Consider the following 8504-nt stretch of genomic DNA (forward strand, 5'->3'; position numbering starts at 1 on the left):
TACATTAACCCTAGGCACCCCAACATAAGGTTTACTATGGAAAAAGAACTTAATCGCAAATTACCCTTTCTAGATGTTCTTATTGATAATAGTGACACTAATTCCTTCCTAACTAGGGTTTAACGTAAGAAAACCTTTACTGGGTTATTAACTAATTATTTTAGCTTCACCTCGTACTCATACAAAGTAGGTCTCATTAGGACTCTTGTTGACAGGGCCTACAAGATCAACAACACTTGGTTGGGGTTACACGAGGATATAACCAAGCTTACTGAAATTCTCAAAAAGAACCTTTTCCCTGCCCATTTAATTGAAAAAGTGGTTAACCGTTACATCACTGGGGCCCATAGCAGTCATTGTCCCCGGGGCTACCCCCTTACCACCTCGCCCACGTTTTACTTTAAGCTGCGTACATAGGCCATTTTTCTGTCATCACTCAGAAGAAGATTCGACACTTAATCAAGCGCTATTGTAATGATTTAGACATCAAATTAGTTTTTTCTTCCTTTAAGATAGGTAACCTTTTTGGTGTGAAAGACCCTATCCCCGGCGGGCTTCGTTCACGTGTAGTTTATAAGTTTACATGTGCGGGCTGTAATGCCTGTTATGTCGGCGAAACCTCCCGACATTTTTCCACACGCGTACGTGAGCACTTAGCCGTTGATAAGGCCTCTCACATCTTCAAACATCTTCAGAATTCTGAACGTTGTCGCTCATTGTGTTCAATAGACTGCTTTCATATTTTAGATCACGCCACTACCAGCTTTCAGCTCAAGATAAAGGAGGCTATCCATATTCAAAAAGAACTACCTTGCCTCAATCAGCAATTACACCATGTAAATCTAAAATTATCCTTTTAATTTACACCTTTTCACGTTCTGTTGTTACTATTTGTCTTAATTAGCATTTTTGCCTACTTATTATTCAACTTGCTTTGTAATCATTCATTCAACTGAAGATGACAGAAGTTCTGTCGAAACATGTCTTTTAAACTTAAAAAAGTGGTCGTTTTCCTTAAAATCTTTACATGTCTGCTGCTATCTAGACCTTTTGGAAACACTGTATAAATAATAGTGAAACACGCTCAAAATATTCTCCTCAGTTCTCTTGTCTGTTGATCGTCCAAAACTTTTAATCACGGCTTGAATCATAATATGAAAAGTCACGTGGCTCATCAAGTTTATGATTTTCAATATCTCCTCAGTTTTTGGTAACTGAGTACAGTTAAACCTTTATATAAAGTGGATACCTTCGGGAAATGAGCTATTTATATAATTAGTTTTTATATTATGTGTCAAATTCAGATTTCCATACCTAATGGCATACATACACGTTATCATGCAGTGCACTGTCAGACATGTTGCTGAGTCTTCAGTTTTAATTTTTGACATCTAACCGTTTCCAAAAAAAAAACATAGGCACGCAAGGCGTGCAAGAGTTATTTTTTTGTGAACTATAAGTCTCGGAGATAGCAGCATTCATGGGACTGTTTGCAGTAATGATTTGGTTGATTTGACAAGTTTTTTTGGTTGCGATGTACAGCAAGAAAGAAACTGCGAGTTTATGATGTACATACGATGTTACATCGGTAATGGTAAGATAACTAAATAGTAAGCCATAAAATGTTTGACTGAACAAACTACAGTAATCTGACACGTCTCCAGATTAATGTAGATACCATCTTATTTTCTAACAGGCAATTTTATTCGTTCTTTGATACAACCCACACTGTGATTGGTCTGACACGCGCACAAGCATAACTCCCTCACTCACCGATCACGTAGCCCTTCCCCCGGGGGGGGAGGGGGAGGACTGCCTTATATGGGCTATATAGGTCTGTGCGGTCCCGAAGGGTATGGTTTTTCAGCCGTTTTGGTCATAAATAGGGTATCGATTTTAGCTGATTTTGGTCATTTTGGTCATAAATAGGGTACGGTTTTTGCACTCTAGCCTTGATATGGGTTTGCTTTAAGAAGAAGCCACTTTTTCATCATTATCGAAAAGAAAATCAACAAAAGTCCTTCGCAAATTTATATGTTTACGGTAATTTAACATTGGTTTGAACTAGGGAGCTAATTATAACGCAGGTCTGAAACAGGGTTTTGATTTGAGGGTCAGGTCGTAAATAGGGTTTCGACTTTTTGGTCAGGTCATAAATAGGGTAAGGAATATCGCAGATTTTGGTCATAAATTGGGTAAGGGTTTTGGGAAGCGGGCCGCACACCCCCTACCAATTTTTCTGGGAGTACCCCCTCGGGAGCTCTTCCAGCCCCCAAGAGAAATTTTTGCTCAAAAATACTCAAGTTAAGAGAACTTTTCGCATTTTCTACGAGTCGTAAGTTTACCATTTTTACACAACACAACGCAACAACACTACTTCACCGAAAATTGAAAGAAAGAGAAAAAACCTCTCTGACACGTTGAAAGTCTGATTTAATTAAATTGCACTTAAACTTGGTGCCACGTAGTCTTCAAAGAACATTTGAACAGTTTTCATACTTTTTACCTTTAAAAATATCGGACTGAAAAGAATGTCATAAAATGCTCATCAAATAAAAATATTAAACTGCTACTGCAGAGACGTAAAAACAATCTAGAAATGAAAGCTTCTTTTTTGTTTAATATTCTGGGAACAATAGCCGATAACTTGTAAGCTCTAATTGAATTTACTCCCATATGAAAAACAAAAGTGTCGAGTTACTATTTGTGACTAAAAATAGCAAACATCTCGTGGGAACAAGTGGTGACGATTCGTCGATTGAATTTACTACCTTGTGAAAAACAAGAGTGTCAAATTACCCATTGTAACTAAAAAATAAAAATATTTTGTTATATTTGCATCCAATAAGAACAAAACAATCCTTACCTGCACTTACTATTGTAAACGTTAGAACTGCTTCAAATCTAAATAGTCTCGTCTCCTCTAAAACATGTCCTAAGAACTAGAACCAACGTTTCGTGACCTCTGATTGAATTAACTCCTTGTGAAAAACAAAAGCATCAAGTTACCCTTTGTAATTTAAAATAAAAATATCTCGTGCAATTTGCCTACTACTCATGAACTGCTTCAAAACTCAAGACTCATCTCGTTCATAACTAGCCACCATTACACTGAAAAGTCTGCACTCTAAAACAACCCAATGTACATATGTCACTGTCACACTCCCCTCCAAACCGGACTAAAAATCACAAACCGGCAACATAGACGTCACTCTTTATTTTTCAATAAGCAAAGTCCTTGTGTTTATACATACCTTGTGTTTCTCACGTACCATTTACCTTTACAACAAGAAATTTGATTGGCTGTTCATAGTAGATCCAATCTGATTGGTGTGACATACATACATCTCTCACTCACTCACTTACTCACTCACTCACTCACTCACTCACTCACCCATTGACCCGTCCATAACATTCCCGACGCGCCGACTAAGAGGTATTTTTTTTACAAAAAATAACTCAATGAGGGAAATATTTCATGAAAGACTGAAATTGATTGTATTAATTAATTTTTCTTCTCCCTCTTGACCCGTGCAGTACTAAAAAAAGATGGAAATTATTGATGGTAACCAACATGTAGGTTAAGGGGGGGGGGGGGGGGGGAGACAGTGGGGCATGAACTGTGCTCTACCCATTACCCAAGATTCCAGACCTTGCACCTTCCTTAGCTGTTGTTATAATTATGGTGTTGAATTTGTATCAAAAAATATCTCAAAGGACCTCAAAAAACACTTCCCTTCATGTTCCGTTACCTTCGGTTGGGAATGATAATTGTCCCATTGTCTCTTTTCATGCCTTCTTAGAGTGCCCATTCGATTTTCTGCTTGTTTGTGGCTGTAAGCTCACCCTTACTCTTTACTTCAGATTTATATATGCAGCCATTAATGGGAGAAGTGTCTGTAATTGGAATTCAGAGATCCAGCATGTGTTTTTGGCGTAAAGAATTAAGGTCGGCAGCCTGTTTAGCTTTAAATTGATACATAATTCAGTGTGCGTCATTGACTTACAATGCATGTGCTTGACAGTTTGGTAGGAGAGTTTGAAAGAAGCTAATAAGAGTTACTTGAGGTATGGCTTAGAGTGACCCTGAACTTTTCCAGTTCATCTGGCCTGGGTAATGTTCGATAATGTTCGTATCCAGTGGATAAATCACTCCCCAGCAGATAAGTGTCAGCAAAACAAACCGTGCTATCCACTGGATAGGGATTTATCTTGTGGATAGTGTTATACAGCCTTCGAGCAACTGGGGCAGTGTTCAGTAAATTAATTGCCAATAGGAATGATGAAAGAGTTTGACATTGCTTGTACCATAAAATTAACAAACGCTCTACGTTAGGACTATACCTAAAAGGTGAAAGAATGAATAGAATTACATGAGCTGATTATGTAACAGATACCATGGCTTTGCTATATAACTACTGACAGTGAAACCTGTATTAAGTGGACACCCATGGGACACTCACTAGTGTCCACTTAGTAGAGGGTGTCCGCTCTAAACAGGTTCTAATATAGATTAGTGCAATGATACACTGTAGTTAACTATTAACTCTTTTGTAACTACACAATGTAAGATCAAAGACTGCTTAAAGCACAATATTCAGTCAGTAAATGAATCGATCTGGAATAATCTACTTACGTTTAGAATGACATCGCTGAACAAAGTTAAGGGAGTGAGCTGAGCTTTTAGAAATAAAAAGCCTTTGAAGTGTCCGTTTATTGGAGGTTTTTTGAAATAAAATGGCTTAATATTGGTTTCTACGTTGGCTTAACAGAGGTGTCCACTGAATGTAGGTTTATTTTACAGTGAACGTTGGAAGAAAATTTAGGGACTCAAGCTGGTGTCCACTTCATTGAGGGAGTCCACTTAATATAGGGTCCGCTTAACACAGGTTCCACTGTGGCATATATGTTACATGTATAAAAAGAAATGACTGAACTTTGTTCATGACAGCCAAAATATAAGCAGGGTTAAATTGTTACAGCCTGAAAGTGGTCATAATAATGGGGTTGTTGGAGTTACACTGTTCTCAACAGTTAAACTTAGTGGTAAATATAATTTAGGCAGCCAATCTGCACAAGTGTTTACAGTGGTGAGTTCGAACATGATCATTGAATAAGACTTGTGAAAATTATGGATATTCAATTTTTGTTGTTCAAGCTTAAAAACAAGCAATCAAAATATGTAATCAGTTGGTGTAATTCTGTTTTCAAAATGATACAGAAGGGTTTTTTTTTGTATTAAAAATTATAGAATGCATAATTTGTATTTAGGTTTGCAGCCCATTTGTGTGACCTGAGTAGTGTCTTTTCATTGGATCCATTCCTTTGGAACTAGCGATGAATTTTACAAGTAGATAAATGGAGAATACCACTGTTTGCGTTGTATTTCTAGGTGAAAGTACTTAACAGTTGCAGCTGTACAACAGTTTTATCCTGAGGATAAATTCTGACACTTGTGCTGTCTCATGGTGGACACCAGGATAATTAGTCCTTTATGGGGATGTAGGGAATATAAAGTGCTACTATTGGGTGAGTGCTCACGGTGTTTGTTGTAATTATATTGTTAAAGTTTGTAGGATCTTTAATTGTTACACAATGTACCTTTCAAATTAAGTCATTCAGTTTAATCTGAAACCGTTAAGGGTGTATGAGTTAGGGTTCAATTGTACTCTTTGTTGTATCATATCATTATTATATACTAATTGAGCTAAGGAAGCTAAAAATTGAGCTAGTGGGAAAAAAAGCACAACAAAAGATGTTTTACATTCTTGAAAGTAGCACAGGTGGTGAAGTGGCTGATGGTAAGTGAGTTGGGGCTGAGTGGTCCATGTTAAGTGGCCAGGGAGTTAAGTGTTGTTCTTAGTCAAGATAGTTTGCCGTCACAACACGTCTTGATGCAAGGAGGACTGGATGCAAGGGTGTACATGTATATGTTGTAGTTTAAAAATAATGTATTTTAGGTAAGAGTGATTTCAACCCAAGTTATTTTGTTTTAACTTCAGGCTAGATTTTGCAAATAACTTTATTTTTTTCTTCATGTTTGGGGGTTTCTTAAAAAGAATAACATGCCCACCACCCACCTCCCTGACTGTCCCTAACCCTACCCTACCCATAAGGGGACACCAAAAATAAAAAGGATAGGGTTAACGCTGTTCATTGAAAACCTTGAAAAGAACCCCTAAGAGGTACCAAGATCCTCATCGTTTTTATATGAAAGCCCACCCAGTACCCTACCCAGCCAGGATCCCATTTTAACCCCCACTTTTTTACTTTGTACTCACCTAGATTCACCCAATCTCTGACTTTGTAGTCCACTTTCATCTTCACTTGGCTATGCAAGCAATCATTACAAATTTTTGAATATTTAATGGCCTAATAAGTTATTGGTTTCTAGACTCCCCCAACCCCTTTGATGAAAATTAGACTAGTTTGAAATCATCCTGACCGAAAAAACAAACATTTTAAACTACAACGTATATACATGTGTACCAGTCTGCCTGGTGAACTGTGAAACTGTCGGGCACTTTGGATAACTGCCTTTGGGGAAGCAGTTACCTGTTGTGGACTAGTGTCCAACTCTAAGAAGAGTACCGGTAATCTTGTTTAAGGGAACTGTGATGCAGTGTAAACTACAGTAGCGCGGGGCCTACCGGTGACCTGTGAAACTGTTGGGCACTTTGAATAACTGCCATGGCTTTTCGCTTTGCTCCTCCATTTTGGTAGCTATAGGAAAAGCTCTCTTTCTTTTGCTGTTTTCTACAAATCTTAATATCTAATCTAATCTAATCTCAGTGATTAAGTAAAATGTGATAAGATATCTAGCCCCCGTTGTCCTTCAAGTTTTGAATTTAGCTTTTAAATTGTTCCTGAACAGGTGCTTCCTCTGTTGGAAAAACATGTTTGTTAAATAGATATTTAGAAGGACCAGCTGGTTTCAGTCATCATACTCCGCCCACTACTGACGGTGAGATGCATGTTTAGTTCTAAACAGCATTATTTAAATTGAGTAAGTTTAATTATTACATGACCAAGTTAGTCCAGTCAAGGCCAATAACCAAAACTAACCAATTAGATTGCTTTATTGCTGTTCCATATTTTCGCTTATGGCTTATCTGTTTATAGGAAATAACTTACATGTCAGAGGTTGTTAATCGTTTTCTTCCAACTTTTCCCCGTTTTGCCTCGCGCTTAAGTGACCAGAGTCACGTGGACACGAGGATATGGAGGGTTTTTGCTGTATTCCTGTGTAAGGATTCTTCCCATTCCGATCCTAATGAAGATTCCTGTGTAAGGATATTTCGCAATTCTGATTGTATTCTGTTTTCTTGACATTCTATTAACAGCATGAAAGCATATCATCGCATCACGCTACTTGGGTTAAACTCAGAAGCAGGTCAAATCACTCTAGACAAATCACACGGAACTGATTCGCGTTGACTGGTTTTTGACTCTTCTGTATCATTTGAATCCGTGAAATGAATTTGAGCAAATAACAACATATTTAAGCCTAAAGTTGGCTTTAATTACAGAGCCACGTAAAGGCCCCTGAAATGGAATCTATTTTAGAAAACCCTTTTTGATAAAGGGTCGTAAAAGCTGAAGTCTCAAAAAACTAAATACCACTCTAACATGAAAAAAAGTCTAGAGATGGAAATGAGCCGATTCAAAACTATCATATAATGCGCACTTTCTGACAATAAGCAAACAGGTGTAAAACAAAACAAAACAAAACAAAAAATAATTGTCAATAAGGGTCAGATTGTGTCAGATCGAATTGTGTTCGTAAAACTACCGGAAGTGAAAATGCGCTCCTGTTTAGCCTGTGTTTTGCAGGAGTAACTGCAGAATACCCTGCCACATCGAGCCCTTCACTGAAAATGGGTGACTACGGGTATGCGCAATTTATTTGTAACACAGTAAATGGTTTGAACCCAGGAGTATCAGTAGTTCGTATAGTGTGATCGTCCGGGTGAGTGTAGTTCTGAAAAGAACTGTTGTTGGTGACTGACGTTTCGACAACCTGAGCGGAAGTCATCTTCAGAGTCAAGTGAATAGTGTTTGTCAGTCGATGATCTTATAAGTCTGATCCGTTGACTTGACTCTGAAGATGACTTCCGCTCAGGTTGTCGAAACGTCAGTCACCAGCAACAGTTCTTTTCAGAACTACACTCACCCGGACGATCACACTATACGAATTATTTGTAACATGAATAAATGATATACTTCAGTTTGAATTAATGAGTTTCTGCGTACTGCGTAGCCGGCTACGAAGAATTAAGTGACATGACATTCTGCCGTGAAGTCCGCTTGAATTGCACTTGTTTGGTTGGGTAGTAGATTTCCTCGCACTCTAAAACAAGTGACACGAAGCTTCCCAAAGGGCGTTTGATTTTCAGTCGTTTAGTGTCAGGCATGAGTAAACGCTAAGTCAGCTCCCAATCAGGATATGCGCAAAAGTGAAGTCTATATTGCCTTTTGAGGTTTTTTCCAAACAACTAGACGCT

Source organism: Orbicella faveolata, unplaced genomic scaffold, assembly GCF_042242905.1.
Source record: "Orbicella faveolata isolate gen_17 unplaced genomic scaffold, um_ofav_v1 contig_34, whole genome shotgun sequence".
Taxonomy (NCBI): Eukaryota; Metazoa; Cnidaria; class Anthozoa; order Scleractinia; family Merulinidae; genus Orbicella; species Orbicella faveolata.